The sequence below is a fragment of the Pan troglodytes genome, chromosome 7 (genome assembly GCF_028858775.2).
Source record: "Pan troglodytes isolate AG18354 chromosome 7, NHGRI_mPanTro3-v2.0_pri, whole genome shotgun sequence".
NCBI classification, from domain to species: Eukaryota; Metazoa; Chordata; class Mammalia; order Primates; family Hominidae; genus Pan; species Pan troglodytes.
This window is the reverse complement of record NC_072405.2, coordinates 100,580,796-100,601,789: the sequence shown is the minus strand read 5'-3', so window position 1 is coordinate 100,601,789 and position 20,994 is coordinate 100,580,796. Positions and strand designations below refer to the sequence as shown.

At 40.6% G+C, this 20,994-nt stretch overlaps 1 long non-coding RNA gene across 1 annotated transcript in view; it reads left to right on the top strand.

Annotated features, from left to right (window-relative positions):
- LOC104007680 (uncharacterized) overlaps positions 1–19,317 on the top strand; it is a 265,188-nt gene extending 245,871 nt beyond the window's left edge. Inside the window, exon 7 of the long non-coding RNA XR_681965.4 lies at positions 18,392–19,317. This is a non-coding gene — a long non-coding RNA (uncharacterized LOC104007680). The remainder of the gene's footprint in view (positions 1–18,391) is intronic.
- The last annotated feature ends 1,677 nt before the right edge of the window (positions 19,318–20,994 follow it).

Here is a 20,994-nt window from a genome sequence, read left to right as displayed (position 1 = left end):
CTCCGGTACCTCAGAATATGACCCTATGTGGAAATGGGGTCTTTGCAAATGTAATTAGTTAAGATGAGGTCATGCCGGAGTAAGATGGGCTTCTGATCCCACATTACCAGTGTCCTTATAAGAATACAGCCATGTGAAGACACAAAAATACAGGGAGAACACGATGTGAAGATGGAGGCAGAGACTAGAGTTATGCTGTCACGAACTAGGAACACCTGGGACAATAGAAGCTGAAAGAGGCAAGGAAGGCCCCACCCCCTAGAGGCTTCGGAGAGAGCACTGCCTAGCTGACACTATGATCTCAGACTTCCAGCCTCCAGAACTGTGAGAGAGTACTGTTCTTTTGTTTAAGCCACCCAGTTTGTGGTACTTTATTACGGCAGCCCTAAGAAATTGATAGAGTTAGTAAGCAATCAAGATTATTGCACACAGACCATAATCAGCAGTTTTCATGCCTGCAATAGGCACCAGGAAAGCTAGCCTCAAATCCTCCAGCTGAGCCTCAGTATGGGAAGCCAGGCAGGCAAGGAAAGCTTCCTCTTAGCAAGCGGATTTGCTTCACCTCCCTGAACGTGCCACAGGTGTCTCTAGGAGATGGGGACAGAAGTTCCATGATTCTTTTTTTGACAGGCAAGTAGAAACACCCAGACACAGTGGGAAACACCCACTTTATGTTCACAGAAAATATCACAGGAACATAAAGTGGGAAACATCCACTTTATGTTCACAAGAAATATCTCACATGATAGATGGTGGGGAGCTAGGATGTCGGTGAAGTTTCCCTTGTAGCTGCCCCGGACCGGGTAACTCATGCCATCTGTGGTGGGCAGAATAATGGCTCCCTGAAGTGTCTTTTTCCTAACCCTCATAATCTATGAAAATGTTAGCTTATATGGCAAAGGGGGCTTTGCAAATGTCATACAATTAAGGACGTTGAGATGGGGAGAGTATCCTGGTATTGTCCAGGTGGGCCCAATCTAATCACAGGAGTCCTTAAAGCAGAAAATCTTCCCTGGATTTGGTCAGAGGAAGATTTGGCAAACACAGTAGGGTCATAGAGAAGGAACGTTGCAGGCTTTGAAGATGGAGGAAGAGGCAGTGAACCAAGGAATGTGGGTGGCTTCTAGAAGTTGGGAAAGGCAAGGAAATGGATTCAGCCCTAGAGTCTCCAGAAGCAATGTGGTTCTGCTAATGCCTCGGTTTTGGCCAAGCGAGACTCATGTTGGAATTCTGAACTGCAGAACTGTAAGATAATAAATTCGTGTTGTTTAAGCTGCTAAGTTTGTGATAATTTGGCAAGTGGATGGGTGTGCTGCCAGCCTTTGGGGGATCTCTGTAGGCACATTCCCTCGGCTGACACAACATTATGCCAGAACCCTCTGTTGTCTTCACACTCTCCCTACTCTCTATCATGTGCTCAGCCCTTTCAGTCCTCTTTGTCTGTCCCTCCACCTCCAAATTTCCACTTCTCCCAGCTTCCTGGGATGACTCCTTTCACACCCCCAAACCATCTCTTTTTTCAGATGCTGGAAATCTTTGGCCTCCTAGATGTTCTTCCTCCACCCATTTCTATTGCTGAGAAGAGACATTTTCTGAGCTGCAGAAAGGAGAAATCTTTTAAAATACATTTTTACAATGTTTATAAATTCTAAATTTGGGGGCCGTGGGAACAAAATCCCAATTGCACTTTCCTTGCTAAGGCACCAACTCTATGTCTGATAGATTCATTCTAACCAACTCTGCGAAACTGCAGCCAAATCAATCCTGTAGCAGTTTGCACAAATCCATTAAAATACTCAAAAAGGACAGATAAGGGTTCATTTATCTCAAAAGATTAGAAATGGTTCCTGAGTTGTCATCAGCCCCAAATCACTTTATTTTCCATTTGAAAGAACTGTATTAAAATGTTGTTTTTGTGGGTGATGATGCTTCTCAAATGAAAAAGAAAAAGAACTGAAATGATTTAAGGTTTTCAAGCAACTGCTAGGCACTTAAAACAACTAAAAGCAGAGCATTTTTTAAGTGGAGATGAGTGAGCTTTCTCAATTTGTAAGTGGGACAGGATGCGTTGTCAAGTGTCAGTGTGGTGGAGTCCTTCCCGTTACTGTGGGTTCTCCCATCTGGAGGCGAAACCTACTGGTTTCCAGTGTATTGTAGAGGGCTCACCCGAACAGCAGAGATCCTGACCCTAAATTGCTACATCTAGAGAAGCTCTATTCTTAATGTAAAACCAAAAGATTGGAGATAGTTTTTTGCATAGAAAAAAAAATTGATCGGGTTGGTGTGGGGAAAGGGGGGTGTAGAGGGGGATGGTAAGAAAGGGAGTAGTGGCCATTGCAAGCACAAAACAGTGTAAGTACAAACAGTGAGAAAACTGATGGATTTTGTTCCCCTTGACCTCTTAGAGCAGAATTTTAAGGGAGTAGGGGTGAGAGAGGTTGGGACAGAGGGAACAAAACACAAGCTCCTCATGAAGTTTAGAGGGCATTTAAAAGAACAGGGGTTAGAATTATTTCCTGTCTACACCTTTAGAGTGACAAACCTACAAATTGGTCTCACCCAACTGAGTTGGAGGAAGCCAGAGATATGGCAGCATGGCATGAATAGTTATAACAACGACCTCAGACTCTCCCCCACTGTCACTTGGTGAATGGTGGCCCTCAAAACATAGGTTCACATCTTAAGCTCTGCAACCTGTGAAAGGGAACTTATTTGGAAAAAGGGTCTTTACAGATGTAACTAAGTTAAGGATTTCAAGATGAGATCATCCTATATTATCTGGATGAGCCCTAAATCACAAGAACAAGTGTCCTTATAAGAGACAGAAGACATGGACACAGGGAGAAGAGAGGCCATATCAAGAATGAGGTAAAGTTATGCAGCCACAAGTCAAGGAACACCAGAAGACACCAGGAGCTGGGAGAGGCAAGGGAGAATTCTCCCCTAGAGCCCTGGAGAGGCCCTGTGGGCAGGTTGATCTGGGATCTCCAGCCTCCCAAACTGTGAGGGAATATATTTCTGTTTTTTTAAGCCAAGTGTGTGCTAATTTGCTAAGTCAGCTCTAAGATAATAGGATTCATCCTTTCTGTAGTGACTGAGGACTCAAGAGGAGTGTGGGGAGGACTCATTCATAAGCTTGCTGTGCATCCAGAATAAGGAGGGAACTTTCTAGTTCCAGAAAGGTGTGCTGCAAGGGCAGGCAGAAGCAGCTGGATCACTTACAAGGGATGGGGGAAGAAGAGAAGCTGCATCACTGTGGGATTTTCTGTCTCCTGCACTGTATGGTTACACTGGAGCCAAACACGCCACCCAGCAAAGCCACCACTAGGTATCATCTGCACCATGAGTGCAGACCACAAAGACAATGATTGTTGATCACAGTGTGGGAGCCTGAAGTGGAAGAAGTCCAAGGAGTGCATACTACCCCTCCCCTCAAGGCCGCTTTTGAATGTGTTTGCACTTGCTTCTCTAGTTCTTTTAACTGTGCTGTTAGGATGTCAATTTTAGATCTTTCCTGCTTTCTCTCCTGGGCATTTAGTGCTATAAATTTCCCTCTACATGCTGCTTTGAATGTGTCCCAGAGATTCTGGTATGTTGTGTCTTTGTTCTCATTGGTTTCAAAGAACATCTTTATTTCTGCCTTCTTTTCGTTATGTACCCAGTAGTCATTCAGGAGCAGGTTGTTCAGTTTCCATGTAGTTGAGCAGTTTTGAGAGAGTTTCTTAATCCTGAGTTCTAGTTTGGTTGCACTGTGGCCTGACAGTTTGTTATAATTTCTGTTCTTTTACATTTGCTGAGGAGTGCTTTACTTCCAACTATGTGGTCAATTTTGGAATAGGTGTGGTGTGGTGCTGAAAAGAATGTATATTCTGTTGATTTGGGGTGGAGAGTTCTATAGATGTCTATTAGGTCTGCTTGGTGCAGAGCTGAGTTCAATTCCTGGATATCCTTGTTAACTCTGTGTCTCGTTGATCTGTCTAATGTTGACAGTGGGGTGTTAAAGCCTCCCATTATTATTGTGTGGGAGTCTAAGTCTCTTTGTATGTCACTAAGGACTTGCTTTATAAATCTGAGTGCTCCTGTACTGGGTGCATATATATTTAGGATAGTTAATTCTTCTTGTTGAATTGATCCTTTTACCATTATGTAATGGCCTTCTTTGTCTCTTTTGATTTTTATTGGTTGAAAGTCTGTTTTATCCGAGACTAGGATTGCAACCCTTGCCTTTTTTTGTTTTCCATTTGCTTGGTAGATTTTCCTCCATCCCTTTATTTTGAGCCTGTATGTGTCTCTGCATGTGAGATGGGTTCCTGAATACAGCACACTGATGGGTCTTGACTCTTTATCCAATTTGCTAGTCTGTGCCTTTTAATTGGAGCATGTAGCCCATTTACATTTAAGGTTAGTACTGTTATATATGAATTTGATCCTGTCATTATGATGTTAGCTGGTTATTTTGCTCGTTAGTTGATGCAGTTTCTTCGTAGCATCGATGGTCTTTACAATTTGGCATGTTTTTGCAGTGGCTGGTACCTGTTGTTCCTTTCCATGTTTAGTGCTTCCTTCAGGAGCTCTTGTAGGGCAGGCCTGGTGGTGACAAAATCTCTCAGCATTTGCTTGTCTGCAAAGTATTTTATTTCTCCTTCACTTATGAAGTTTAGTTTGGCTGGATATGAAATTCTGGGTTGAAAATTCTTTTCTTTATGAATGTTGAATCTTGGCTCCCACTCTCTTTGGGCTTGTAGAGTTTCTGCCAAGAGATCAGCTGTTAGTCTGATGGGCTTCCCTTTGTGGGTAACCCGACCTTTCTCTGTGGCTGCTCTTAACATTTTTTCTTTCATTTCAACTTTGGCGAATCTGAGAATTATGTGTCTTAGAGTTGCTCTTCTCGAGGAGTATCTTTGTGGCGTTCTCTGTATTTCCTGAATTTGAATGTTGGCCTGCCTTTCTAGATTGGGGAAGTTCTCCTGGATAATATCCTGCAGAGTGTTCTCCAACTTGGTTCCATTCTCCCTGTCACTTTCAGGTACACCAATCAGATGTAGTTTTGGTGTTTTCACATAGTCCCATATTTCTTGGAGGCTTCGCTTGTTTCTTTTTATTCTCATTTTCCTAAACTTCTCTTCACACTTCATTTCATTCATTTCATCTTCCATCACTGATATCCTTTCTTCCAGTTGATCGCATCAGTTATTGAGGCTTTTGCATTCATCACGTAGTTCTTGTGCCATGGTTTTCAGCTCAAAATTTTTAACTTCTTTGCCATTGGTTCGAACTTCCTCCTTTAGCTCGGAGTAGTTTGATCTTCTGAAGCCTTCTTCTCTCAACTCGTCAAAGTCATTCCTCATCCAGCTTTGTTCCATTGCTGGTGAGGAGCTGCGTTCCTTTGGAGGAGGAGAGGCGCTCTGATTTTTAGAGTTTCCAGTTTTTCTGCTCTGCTTTTTCCCCATCTTTGTGGTTTTATCTACCTTTGGTCTTTGATGATGGTGACGTACAGATGGGTTTTTGGTGTGGATGTCCTTTCTGTTTGTTAGTTTTCCTTCTAAGAGTCAGGACCCTCAGCTGCCGGTCTGTTGGAGTTTACTGGAGGTCCACTTCAGACCCTGTTTGCCTGGGTATCAGCAGCGGTGGCTGCAGAACAGTGGATATTGTTGAACCGCAAATGCTGCTGCCTGATTGTTCCTCTGGAAGTTTTGTCTCAGAGGAGTACCGGGCCATGTGAGCTGTCAGTCCGCCCCTACTGCGGGGTGCCTCCCAGTTAGGCTACTCATGGGTTAGGGACCCACTTGAGGAGGCAGTCTGCCCATTCTCAGATCTCAAGCTGCGTGCTGGGAGAACCACTACTCTCTTCAAAGCTATCAGACAGGGACATTTAAGTCTGCAGAGATTATTGCTGTCTTTTGTTTGTCTGTGCCCTGCCCCTAGAGGTGGGGCCTGCAGAGGCAGGCAGGCCTCCTTGAGCTGTGGTGGGCCCCACCCAGTTCGACCTTCCCAGCTGCTTTGTTTACCTGCTCAAGCCTGGGCAATGGCAGGTGCCCCTCCCCCAGCCTGGCTGCCACCTTGCAGTTTGATCTCAGACTGCTGTGCTAGCAATGACCGAGGCTCTGTGGGTGTAGGACCCTCTGAGTCATGTGCGGGATATAATCTCCTGGTGTGCCATTTGTTAAGCCCATTGGAAGAGCGCAGTATTAGGGTAGGAGTGACCCGATTTTCCAGGTGCCATCTGTCACCCCTTTCTTTGACTAGGAAAGGGAATTCCCTGACCCCTTGTGCTTCCCAGGTGAGGCGATGCCTCGCCCTGCTTCGGGTCACGTGCGGTGCACTGTACCCACTGTCCTGCACCCACTGTCTGGCACTCCCCAGTGAGATGAACCCAGTACCTCAATTGGAAATGCAGAAATCACCCGTCTTCTGGGTCGCTCACGCTGGGAGCTGTAGACTGGAGCTGTTCCTATTCATCCATCTTGGCTCCACCCCACAATGGCTATTTCAAAGACAATAACCTGTTCTTAGTGTCTACTTAATATATAAAAGAAGGCAAGTCAACATGAGAGATTTTGGATGGATATAAAGGAGGACTTTCCAATGGGTATTATAATATTAGAAGAGATTATAGATAGAGATGATAAAATTCCTTGAGCTACCCTAACAAGTTTGTGGAGAAAGGTAAAATAAGAAAAAAAAAAAGATGTTTGTCCAAATTTTATGGCCAAAAAAATTGTCTACAATGGAGTAATTAAAGAAATGTAAACTTAAAAAAACTGAGATTCATAAAATATGATGCTGTAGTTAGAAATAATATCACAATTGAGAAAAAAGAAATAAGATATAATTAAAATAATGTACAGTGTCTATTGAGATGAAGAAAATGTGACTATGGCACACAAAAGGAAGAGTGATAGCTTAAGTATAGAGCTCATTAAAGCACAGCTCAGCTCTCATAGCATACCTAAATGCAGTTATTTTAGCAAGTTTCAATGATATGCCTTGTAAAACCTATCATCCACAGAACTGATTTACAGTTCCTTCAGGGTACTTTGAATATGATTTCAAAGCTGTCATTTTAAGCTTGCCCTCAGCAAGTTGACTTGCTGAACTTACCTGTGTATGCCCTTTACTACACTCCATTTCTCACCTACACTCTAATTTTTCCTCTGTCAAGTCATCTACTCTTTCAAACTCTTCTCAAGGTCTATCTCCTTGGGGAATCTTCCTAACCTTTCAGGAAAATTAGACAATATCCACTGTTTCAAATACCTGATGCATAAACAGACCTCTGTATCTATTCACAACCCAACATTTGAAAAATTTTTAAAAGTCAGTAATCTAAGAACAAACCTTGAATAATACTCTTGGTTACAGGAATAAAATTTAAGATAAAGGTCACTCTTGGATCTCATTTTTCATTAAACAGGATGAAATCTTATTATTATCGCTCAAATTTGATGATAAAATATTTCATAAGGTAGGCTAATGATCTTTTAGCAATCTGAAAGACTCTTACTGTATTGAAACACTGAATAATTATCTAAATCTTTTGTTCCACAGGAAGCTATAAAACTTTGGTGAACTCAAGTCATTGCTAGTAACATCAACTCACCTCCTTCTAGAAACATTTCAGGGAATGCCTAGACAGCAGTTGCTGCTTGAAAACTCTGTTGGGGGAAGCTTGTTCTAGAAATTTCCCTTTTTCCGATTGCAAAAACTAGTTATATTTTCATCAGCATCATGATGCCACTTTAATGTTCGCTACCCTTTCTCTGATGCATAGAAGAAAAATAAGGGCTCTAGTGATGTTGAAACCTTTGGAACTTAAAAGGAATTGCCAAGTAGAAAGCACTCAGAAGACTGATTCATTTGGAAGATATACTTGAAGGAAAAGCTGTGGGGATTCATAGTGAATTTTGATGGCCAAATATCTTAAAAGAAGGATCTGATAGCAATTTAACAACACTAGTGTGTCAGAAAGAAGCATTCTAATTATGGTTCTACAAAACATGGTTGTATGAGTAAGTCATAATATCTAAGATTAGTAAGTTGCAGATACTTTTGTCCTTCCATGCATCTTCCTTTTATTTTCCCCTCTGTGGGATTTCTATTGTTTAATATTTTAGATTAGTATTAATAAAAATTTCTAATTACCAAACATTTGATAAAACAAAATGAATTTAATGTACATTCATTTTAAAACATGAAATGTTTTCTCATTTCCCCTAGCTTTCCACTAAGATCATATAATGTGACTGGTGCATAATACAACTCTAGATAAAATTCTTACTGATAAACAACCACGTTAACATGAAGGAGAACTGTGAAAGTAGAAACTAGGTAATCAGAGAAAATATTTATATTCTTGCTCTAAAAATATTAAATATATGCTGTTTCCACAAATCAATAAAGATAACTCAATAGGAAAATAGGCAAAAGGCTTGAAAACTTTCACAAAAAGCACATCTACGTATCTACATGACCCATAAATATATGAAAAACTGCTAAGCTTTGTTAACTACCAGAGAAATGCAAGTTAAAAATACAATGCAGTAGCAGTATGTACCCATCAGATTGGCTAAATTAAAAATTTTAAAGAATGCAGTGATGATGGTGAGGATGTGGAGCAACTAGAACTCTCATTTTCTTCTGGGAGTGTGAATTGGTACAACTCTGGAAAATTCCATGGCAATATTGTGTACAACTATAATTTTCTTTTAAGTACTTTAGTATAAATAGTTATGTGTATGTGTAGTTAATCTATATCCTAGATGCAGTTAATTAACATTTGGAAGATTTTAACTAGAAGCTCACACTGTAATAGCAGCTAGTTAACATTTGAAAGATCCTAATCAAGAGTCTTCTTAGGGCTTGCAAGCACGTCAAAAATGAAAGTGCTTCTAAAGCATTTCTAACTGGCAAAGACAGTATCAGAAATGATTTTTCGTTGGTAAAATGAGTGGCGTTCAGGAAATGCGGTTGCTTAAATATGTTCTGCAGGTATCTTCACCTTTCCAGGTGTAGAGTAAAATAACCTGGTGAGCCCAGCAACTTAACATCTTCAAGTTATGTCTTAGAATCAAAACTCAGCTTCTAGTTATCTTCCTTATGGAGAATTTAATATCTAATTCAGCTGGAAGGTTAACTTTTCCTGCCATCATCATGTACTTTTCATTCAAGGTGCTTGTGGCATACCCAAAATGACAGAGAAAAGGGACGTCAGGAGCCAGCAGAACAGGTTACATCACTGTGTCGCTTGCTGAGAAGTGTTCAAATGTGTGGCACACTCTCATCTGAGACTCACTTTCATTGTAATATAACACCCATATGTGGCAAGGTTGTGGCAGCCCAGGCTTTTTGTCCTTATCCACCTCTAGTCCTTTCAGATTGTAGATACCTTTTTTTTTCTTTTTCTTTTTCTTTTTTTTTGAGATGGAGTCTTGCCCTGTTGCCCAGGCTGAAGTGCAGTGGTGCAGTCTCGGCTCACTGCAACCTTCCCCTCCCAACTTCAAGCAATTTTCCTGCCTTAGCCTCCCAAGTAGCTGGGATTACAGGCATGCACTACCAGGCCCAGCTAATTTTTGTATTTTTAGTAGAGACTTGGTTTTGCCATGTTGGCCAAGCTGGTCTCAAATTCCTGATCTCAAATGATCCGCCCACCTCGCCCTTCCAAAGTGCTGGAATTACAGTCATGAGCCATGTGCCCGGCCTTGTAGATATCTTCTAAAAACAACTGGACAATTATAAAGGCCAAACCAACTTAGGTTAGTTCATAAGTGGAGAACAAAACTCCTGAAAGCAGAATCAATAAGCATTGTTGGTAGACAATGCCAAATAAATCCATTAAGGTACTTATTTACAAAACATCAAACTCTTAATTTTCAGCTATTCATTGAAGTCATAGACATAGCCCAGCATAAACCTGAAAAGTAATCTGACAAAAGAGCATAATAAGGAGTTAGGATTATTTCAACAAATATGTGTCAACCACAGAATATATTATAGCCACATGCTCAATGCTTCAGGAAACTATAATGTTAATTCGGTCAGTCCTTGACCCCACATTGCTAATTGCCCAATGAGAGGGACAGATGTATCAATTACAATCAATGTGGGTACTATGATAAGGGGCATACACAGTACAATAGGCACCCAGAGGAAAACAGAGAGGTTTCATCTGAGTGACAGTGATGGTGCAATTTTATTTTGGTCAAGAGCAGAGGAGGGCCGAGCACGGTGGCTTACACCTGTAATCCCAGCATTTTGGGAAGCTGAGGCGGGTGGATCACCTGAGGTCATGAGTTCGAGACCAGCCTGGCCAACATGGTGAAACCCCATCTCTACCAAAAATTCAAAAATTAGCCAGGCATGGTGACGGGTGCCTGTAATCCCAGCTACTTGGGAGACAGAGGCCGAAGAATCACTTGAACCCCAAGGCAGAGGTTGCAGTGAGCCAAGATTATGCCACTGCACTCCAGCCTGGGTGACAAGAGCAAAACGCTGTCTCAAAAAAAAAAAAAAAAAAAAAAGGTAGAGGAGGGAGAGTATCATCTTCAAAGTCTTAAAAAACTCCAGGATCATGGTACTCTCCCTGCAGCAATGCAGGAAGTCAGAGGTGTCTCAAGCTTAGAACATAAAAAGGGGTGTGGCAGGCAGCACAGAGTACATTCAATCTCAATTCCTTTTAAATTTGCATTTCTTAGTAAAGTAAAAAATAAAATGCAGTAGCACTACATACCCACCAGAGGCTTAGCAGCCATTCATATATTTATGGGTCACGTAGATATGTAGATACACCTTTTGTGAAACTTCAAGTATTTTGCCTATTTTTGTATTGAGCTGTCTTTGTTTCCTTTATTGATTTGTGGAAACAGTTGATATTTAATATTTTCAGGGCAAGACCACACATATCTTCTCTGATTACCTAGTTTCTACTTTTGCGTTCTTTCTAGCTATTTAACACAACATTAAACCTCTCTACTGCAGCTTCCCCATCCACATACAAGAAATAAAAGTAATACTGTCTTACAGTTGTTGTGAGTACTAAAAAAGTTTAAAAACATAGACCATATCAAACAAAACATGGCACATACTAAACACTCAAAAACCATACTAGCTATTATTATTTCTCTCTCTTTTTTTTTTTTTTGAGACAGGGTCTTGCTCTGTGGCCCAGGCTGGAGTGCAGTGGCGCGATCACGGCTCACTGCAGCCTCAAACTCCTGGGCTCACATCGTCCTTTCTCCTCAGCCTCCTGAGTAGTCAGGACCATAGGTGTGCACCACCACAGCCAGCTAAGTTTTAATTTTTAATTTTCTTTCTTTTTTTTTTTTTTTTTTCTGTAGAGGTGAGGTCTCACTACATTGCCCAGGCTGGTCTTAAACCCCTGGGTTCAAACAATTCTCCCACCTCACCCTCCCCAAGTATTGGGATTACAGGCATGAGCACTGTGCCCAGCCTATTATTATTTCTTATAGTAGCATTGTGTTAGTTTGCTAGGGCTACCATAACAAAGTACCACAGACTGGGTGGTTTAAACAACAGAAGCTTATTTTCTCACTGTTCTAGAAGTCAAAGATCAAGGTGTTGGCATGGTTGGCTTATTCTGAGGCTTCTTTTTTTCTGAGGCTTGTAGATGGCTGTCTCTTCCCTGTGTCTTCATGTGATCTTCCATCTCTACGTGTCTATATCCTGATTTCCTCTTCTTACAACATACCAGTGATTTTAGGTTTCAGCCCACCTTAATTACCTTATTTTATTGTAATCACCTCTTTCAAGACTCTATCTCCAAATACAGTCACATTCTGAGAAACATATTTCAACTCATAACAAATATATCAGAGATACTAGCAGGCTGTGTATCTTGGCAGTGAGAAAGGTTTAATCTTTACTTTTTGTAGAGATGAGGTCTCACTATGTTGCCCAGCCTGGTCTCAAACTCTTGGACTCAAGTGATTCTCCCACCTCAGCCTCCTGAGTAGCTGGGATTATAGGCAGGCATGTACCATTTGTGCCCTGCTGCTTTAATTTGGTTTGGTTTGGTTATATTTGTTTTGTTTTTAATAATCTACCCTAAATTTAGGTCTTGATGATTCTTTCTTCCAGTAAGCCTCTCCTCTAGCATCAGTGGCTATACTACCCCCTTGAGGCTGAATACAAGAGGAGAGTAGATGGAGGAGTAGGTTGGTAGAGGAGAGGTAAGGAATTAGATAGACCGAGGGACCATGGAGAGGGTAAGAAGCAAGATGTCCCAACCAAGAGCTGTATCTTTCCTTCTCAGCCTCAATTTGCACTTTCAAAGCTACTGTTCTCATCTTGACTCTGCAAATTTGGCTCTTAGACTGCTTCAGTGTGAGAAATGGAAGGCAGGTAAAGCAAGCTGGCCACAACCATTTTACTATTATTTTTAAAAATATTATATTGGTATGGATAGACAAGAGCTCTGTTTGAAAGAGCTTGCCAGCCATCTTGAGTTTGGATTTTATATTATGAATGATAGAAAGCTGATCTATATTTCTAGATACCGAATTAAGATGGTCAAAGTTTGGAGAATTATAATCTTGTAAATAAAGAGGAAGAAATAAACAGAAGAGAGAAAAACTAATGGCAGGGCAGGCAAACAAGGCAGGTGACACACACCTAAGATAAAGTAAAGGCTGCAGAGGTAGAAGAAACAGCTGGATTAGAAAAATGATCCCTAATCTCAAGTGGGCAGGGTTTGGGTGAGTGCAAAGTAGCAATTGCTGACTGTGAATTACAAGTCAGAAATGATGTCATTAACTAAGACTCAGAATACAGGAAGAGAAGCAAGTCCGGGAACAGAGCCTATCCACTAGGCTGTGGAGTCTTTTATTTATTTATTTATTTATTTATTTATTTATTTTCCTCTCTTTTATTTTCAAATATAAACATTTAAAGCCTACAGGTGTGTCTTGGTCCATTTAAGCTGCTATAACAAAATACCATAGACATAACAACAGAAATGCATTTCTTACAGTTCCAGAGTCTGGGGAGTCTAAGATCAAGGTGCTGGTAAAGCTGGTGTCTGATGAAGCCCTGTTCCCTCATAGACAGTGGTCTTCTCATTCTAATCTCACATGGCATAGGGGCAAGGAGCCTCTCTTGGACCTTTTTTATAAGAGTACCAATCCCATTTATGAGGGCTTCAACCCCATGACCTAATCACCTCCCAAAGTCCCCACCTCCTAATACCACTACCTGAGAGGTAAAGATTTCAACAAATGAATTTTAGGGAGATATAAACATTTATACCATAGCAACATGTAACTCAAAAATGTAGAGCCATTTTTAGACATGTTGAGTTTCAGGAGCCTGTGGAACAGTCAGGTGCTGATAGACAAAAGTCAGCTAGAAATGGGTTTGGTAGTTAAGGTAGAGATATGTATTTGGAAATATATTAGTTTTTGATTACTAATCCTGGAATTGATACCAACCAGGAGGAGGACATAGAGTGAGAAGAAAAGACAGCTGTGGGTATTGCTATCTAGAATGAGACAAAGGCAGTGGGCAACATGAGGACAGAGAAGAGAAGGCGAATGGTGCCCAAATGAAGGCTAATCAGGAAGGGCAGTAGGAAAAGCACAACTGACACTCATCAGAAGAGGCAGGGTCACCGCATGCTTGACTGTACCTTATTGTCCTTCATTCTCCACTCCAAGACATGCGCAAATCCTATTTTTTTTCAGGCTCCTGATACAGTTTGGGTAGTGGTTAAACCACATAGGCTCTGGAGCCAGACTACTGAATTTCAATATCCATCTCTATTACTTACCAGGTATATGACCTTGGACTAATTACAGAACCTCTTCCTTCAGTTTTCTCATTTATGAAATGAAAGTAATTTATGAAATGATTTTATGAAATTTTTTTGAAATTTCATAAATTAAAGTAATTTATGAAATGATTTTATGAAATTATGAAATGATTTATGAAAATAACTTATGAAATTAAAGTACCTGTAACATGGGGTTTGGTCACTTAAAAAATGAGAAACTATATGTATAAGGATTAACACTCAATAAGTGTTAGTTGTCATTAATATGGAGCAAAGGTACCATGTTGTAAGATGGTTGCAACTTAAAGCAGGTCTTGCCATGGGACCCCAGAGAGAATCCACTGAATTAATGTGCAAGTGAATAAATGCACTTATTCCTTTCAATTTTAAGTCTTTTCTAGAAAGAAATATGCCCAGGAGTTTTACTCAGCATCATCTATTATGTTGCTGCCACTTGAGCCAGTGTAGGGAAACAACTAAATAAAAAACTCGAGGCAGAATATTCAAATACACAAATTCCTAACTCCATACTTCCTAATAATTATAAGCAAGGAGACTCTTCCAGGTATCTGGCTAGACAACCTCAATGGCTTCATCTCTAAAGACATGCTACCATTAAGCAAACTTGGGTTTACATTACCATGACATGTTCTCGTCATACATCAATTATTGCTGCCCACAGCATACTCAGAGTAGAATAAGTATTTTTGCATGGACTTTCACTCATATACAATAAGCACTTAAGAGTCAAAATCTGTAAGGAAACAGTGGTTTCAGTGCAGCACCTCGGGTACCTTCCATTTCTAGATTTAGTACAGCCTTCTTCACGGTTTACACAGGGTTTGGTTCTCTGATTTACTGTACAGCATTTTTTTTCCCCAGACAGTTCAGAGAAAACAAAGTGTTCCTGTGTTTTCTCCACTTTCACATATGTGAGACAAGAGCACCCAGGGCTGGAAATGAGTGAAATCTAGGCACAGCAGGGCAGGAGTGGAGCTCAGGTTGGCCTTGGCTGTCATTCTTCCCACTTGAGCATTTCAGCCCAGTGTGTTATGGAGTGGTGAGAGAATCCCGTTTCCTATTGGCAATTTATATATTTCCTCACACTCTCTCTGCAGTGGAAACTCACCGTTTCAGCCTTCTGCCAGCACCTGCCACTTCCTTTTCTTTTGTGTATCTTTTACCTCCTCTTTAGCTCTCCTCGCTCCAACAATGAGGTTATATTCCAGTTCCTTTCTTTTTAATATGAAACTCTGATATCACTAGAGCCCAGGCCTCACACTTCTGTCAAATTCCTCAGGACATTCAACCTTCCCCAGAGTTATAGGGAGTGGGAGGAAGCAAACAAGGCTGAATAGGACGGCCACGCTGCATCGCACTGACCTCTGAGTCAGTTTCCAAGTGGGGATAATGATGTTCCGTGATCAGGACAGGATTAAAGCAGTATATAAGAAAGAGCAAAATGTATGAGTCTGTGATAAATACCAGGAGGGGAATGAGTCACAATGTTCTCTCAGAATCCATTGTGTTAACCCAGCAGGGGTCAGGTAGAGAGGTTTTCTGGTGAACAGCTGCTCCTGTTTACCTTCAGCTCCACTTTTCCAATCATTTTGAACATCTTGTAAAGAGGATTAAAATTCATGGACTGAATCTAAGGGATCAAACTGCTAATAACGTATGCATTAAATCCAGAGGTCATGATTTGCTCTAGATGGAGGACGTCACTTGAACTTGGATGTAGAGCTGTTACAAGTCCTCCATGGTCTATAGTTTAATGAGGATCTTTAATTCATGAGCTGGACTGATTTTTAAAAGTCACATTTTCTCAATTAAAAGTGTTATTAAAGCATTAATTTAACTTAGCTCATGTTTTCATTTTATCTAGTAGTCTCTGAAAGATCTAATTTTTTTTAAAAAAATACCTGTATTACCAAATCTAATAGGTTGGTCTTTACATCCAGTGGATGAGAAAAGACAAAGTCCACAAAATATGTCTGGGGACTTTATCTACTCTTGTTATTTTGTTACAACCAAATATGGTCAAAAATCCTCAGAGTTGGGGAGCATCTATGATCTTCCCACCCCATCCTGCAAAAAGCCACACCGTTACACTAGTCCTGGAAAGTATTTTAATATAGCAAACAATTGCCATTTGCAAGGATGAAGCCAATGATATAAGTATGTGCAAGATCCACAGGCTGTAAAGAAAACAGAATAAATAACTTAAGGTGAAGGTGTAGTGATAAGGAAGTCCCATAGAGGAGAAAGGAACAGATGGAAGGATTAATAAACTCTTTTCTTGCTGCACAAATGAGAATCCAACCTATGGTCACTGGCTAACAATGTTGCCTGGAAGCCAGATATGGTGGTATGTATTAACCATATTGCCAGGCAACCTTACCGGTGGTAGAATGACCCCTGATTGGTAAATTGCATTTAGAATGGGAGAACAATAAGTGAACTACAAATATCAGATGGGGAGCCATAGCTTCAAGCTTCTCTGAGTATAGTGACCTGTGGAAGCAGTGACTATGGACTTTTTACAAGATCTATTGGCCCTGTGAGGCAGGTATCTTCTTCTATGCCAGGGCAGAAACTGAACTGCCCAGATGTGGATTTCATCTCCTTGCCCTTGAGCTGTCCCTGGGGACATGATAGTCGTATGGGCTTTTTCCCTGAGATTTCACTTGGTTATACCCTCCTGGCAAGCTGTGCTTCCTATGTGGCACCTTCTGATAAGTTGATGCCAACTGTGGCCTAGTCTAGCCTTGTGAGCCTGTGTGTTTAATAGAGCCTTAGAGGATTCTTCGATGGGCATAGCAAAAAGGGAACCAAAGGTGTTGGCAAATCAGACAAGGCAGGAAAAAGGTATTCCAGGAACAGAAACACTTTCACAGGAAGGAAAAAACTCTGGGAAATTAATCAGTGTTGCTGGGTGGAGAAGAATGGTAGAAAATTAAGTAGGGAGGTGGGCAGGGGCCAGATCAAAGCTCGAGAAGCTGTGCTGTCATCAATGGGAAACTACTGGTGTATTCCAGGAAAGGGAGTGGTATAATTTGCATTTTAGATTATTCTGGCTATAATATGAAGGATGGACAGAAGGGGATATGATCAGAGGCAGGGAGACTACAGAAGAAGCTATTGCAATAGCCCACGTGACAGACGACGAGGAGTTGAACTAGGGCTGTAGGAATAAATTGGAAAAGAGGAAACTGATTTGACAGCTACTTTCATGAGACATAATTTAGTGACTGATTAGGTGGAAAATGAGGAAGAGAAGTCTAGGTGATTCTCAGGTGAGGCTTGGATGACATCTTTAGTAGCAATAATGAGCCCATTATCCTGAACTTTGGCAGACTTCTTTTACAACGAAATATTTAAAAAGATATTCAGCATTTCTATTTATCATTATACTCCTGGCATTTTATTTCAGAGAACTGTACAAATCCTGCTGCCTTGCCAATTCCTAATTAATAAGGGCTATTTTTAGTTCATTTCATTGTATAAATAATGTTTATTGAATGGGCGAACGCAGCTATGCCGATCAGAAAAATCTTTATTTTTCTTCTCCTGAAAGTCCTTCAAACCCACTCTAGCTAATCTCCCTTCTAATCTCTCCTCCCTGCCTCTAATAGTATCTCTGACAGATCCCAATTTTAAGCAATACAGCAATCTCATTTCCAGGTGTTAACATAACAAGTCAGATCTATATAAGCACTCCAACTCCCTTGCAGTGTCAAGATTTTCTCCCTGCAGTAGTGGTAGGGGAGGTAACGTACTGCTTTCTGCCCCTTCCCACCTCCTGCCCACTGGCTCCACTGCCTCTGGCTGGTCCAGAATAAAGGAGGGGACTGAGATGAAAGATCTCACTTGGTTGGGACTGTTGTTCTCTGGCGTCTTTGTCTGGAAGAGAATTGGTACTACCTTGAAATTCTTGGGAGAACTAGCGCTGTGTCCACTGGAATACGCAACGATGTGTCCCGGAAACTGTGGTGTTTGACTCTCTCTGGAAAGGCCTGAAGGTAAAGGGCTTCCAGGCAGATCAGACAAGGCAGGAAAAGGGTATTCAAGGAACAGAAATGCTTTCACAGAAAGGAAAAAACTATTTGGGGAATTACTCAGTGTTGCTGGGTGGAGAATCTGTCTGTGTAGTAGATGGGGCTTTTCTGTGAGTTCTGGGACTGCGTGGAAACCCTGGAGTTGGCCATGTTGCCTGCTCCAAGCAATTGCCTCTCCCTGTCTTTTTGGCAAGGTCTCAGCAATTGCTCCCAAGGCACAATCTACTTTTCTCTGACAGGCAGTCCTCTCCTACAGTGTTCTCCCGCCCAGCTACTTGTACATTCTGGTCCCTGGGAAGCAAAGCCCATCTGTACCCTCCCCGACCTTGCATGTGCAGAGTCTTTCCTGTGGTCTTGCTGCTCACTCTCCCTCATAGTTGTCCCCACCCAGCCCTTTATCTTCAGGTCTTTCCAGGGAAAGTCAAACACCACAATTTCTGGGACATACTCCAGTGGACACAGTGCTAGTTCTCCCATGAATTTCAAGGTAGCTCCAATTCTCTTTCATTTATCTTATCAATTATTTTTTAAACTTCCATTTCTTATATAGGATGAAGAAAGCACCACAGAAGCAGTTCATGTCTCACTAAGGCTAGACACTGATGGATCTAACGTCTCTTTTCGGAATTTATTGGCATTTAACACCTATTATCGTCAACTCGGGAGTCCTCAGCTAAACTCTAAGAGAACAGGCAAGGTACCATTAATCATCCAGTTACATGCATTAATTACATGTCAATGCAAATAAGCCAAACACTTTTACACTGGACCAGAAGCCCAAGGGGTAGTTAATGGCACAATGGGAGTTGCATGACCAGGCAGATGGAAATAAGGGTCCACCTCAGGGAGGGGAGCTCAGTGATTTTTTTGGTTTTGATTTTTGTATCTACCTGGCAACAAGGGTTATTATTTGCACATTTACAGCTAGTGTGCTAAATGGCACTTTGACAGCCTGCCAGGAAGGTCAGTCAGAATTTCCCACTGATGAATGCTTCTAGCCTTGAGTTTTGTTTTCCTTTAGGATCAACAAATAACTAGCAAAAACAGCAACAAAAAAGAGCTATGCAGCTCACATAGAGTAAAGCAATTACCCTAATTTGGAATTTTATTTTTCCTTTTTGCTTTGGAAAATCATCAATTAATTTTTTACAGACAGCCAATATGTAGAACAACAACCTCTCTTCAAAAATGTTTAATTCAGCATCTGGGGTGTATATTCATTATTATGAAATTTTCTTGCAAGGTTTACTCAGTTTGGACACCAGTTAAAAAAACTAAACAAAGCTGTGGGTATTGAAAGAACTGAGATGGGGGCAGGGAGTTATGAATAGTTATTTTGCTTTTAGACAAGCAATTCATTCCACATTTGTTAAAGCTTGCTGGATTGAGTCCTGTAACAGCTTTTATGCAATAGATTTGTTCCTGTAAAGTTGTATATAAATCAATTTTTTATAAATTGATTCATACTTTGAATGCATTGAAGTCTTGCTATTTAAAGAAACCGTACTCTAAATCTTCTTGTAACATGAAGAATTCATCTTGTGAAATGGATACGAGACAGAGAGAACAGCTTTATTTAAAGACATGCCTATGTAATTGGTCATAGGAGACGATTTGAAAAAGTATATAGGTTTATGACTTATTTTTAAAGCAGCCTAGCACTGGGGTCACAGAAACTATAATGACTAACAGTTTTGTGACAAAATTGTATTCCCCAAATCCTGTAAAGAAATCTTTACACTACAGTACATGTCCAGAGGGCTCTTGTTCTCATTTCTGCTTTTATTTGAGTATCTCACATTGGTGAATGGAAAGGAATCAATGAGATCACTTTTTTGTTCCCTCGCAGCAGGCATGAAAATGCCCAGAAAGTTATGAACATTACCGGAGATGCAGGACAAAATTAATCTCAGTATTCAGAACAGTTCTATGCCATGCCAACTGCCATTAGCCACATTTTACAGATGAGGAAACTGAGGCAGTGAAAGGTTAAGTAAATGCCCAAGGATGCTTCATTAATAGCTATGAGTCAAGGTTTGGACATCAGCAGTCTGACACTCAAGCTCAGATTCTTTAATAACCATGCCACATACCTCAGAGACATATGTGTATTGATGGATGGATGGATGGGTGGGGGGCTGCGTGGATGGATGGATGGACAGATGGACAGACAGATGGATGGATGGATGGACGGATGGATGGATAAATGGGTGGATAGGTGGATGAATGAATGGGTGGGCGGGTGGATAGATAATTTGAGATAATGATATAAAATTTTTATGTACTAATAAATGATATAAAATTATATAAATAATCTATAACTAACGTTTTTAGTGTTAAATGAAATAGTCCTTGTCAAAATGGATCTTGGATATAGCTCATTGGTTTTCACTGTTCAAGAGGCCAAACATTTGTCACATTTAAAAGATATAAAAGTTTACAAGGGATATCAGTGTTGATCCTGAAGCCTAGATCCCCTCATAGCCTTGCTTTGTAGCATACAAGAGTTTCTTTCATCGGGAAATTCTGTATCAAATTTCAGCATTTTAGCTTCTCACAAAATTGAGTATTTGGCAGTAGTAGCTCCCATTTTTATAGGAGACAATCAGTTTGGGAATAGCTATGCTCTTCAGTTTGCCATCTTTGCTGTAATGCCTCTTAGTTTTCCCCATGGCCTTCCTCATGCATTCACTTACCTCTTGGCATCTCTGGGTAAGAGAGTTTTTGAATCTTGAACCAAAAATGCAAATAAACAAGCCTCATTGTTAGAGAGCTCAAAGTAAATTTGTGTACATCAGATGACTATTGTGTGCAAAAATATACATAGTTCTTCTAATCAGAAAGAACTTTCAAAAAATTATAAAAAACACGAACCATATGCACATAGTTTTAACATAATTATCTATTTAATTAATATTGAAAATTTCCACTGCAAGGCAGCATTTGATATCTTAGTCCTACCAGATTTGTTTTAAGCATTCATGGCTCTGCAGATGAATGAAGGGGTGAAGAAGTTATAGAAGAAAGATAAGGTCTTCTAGAAGCCCTTGCACACAGGAAGAAAACTGGAGAGTTTACATCATTTTTGTGTATATTCCAAGTATGAGCAAAAATGAGATAGCAAAAAGGATCTCTATACACACATAGACCAGA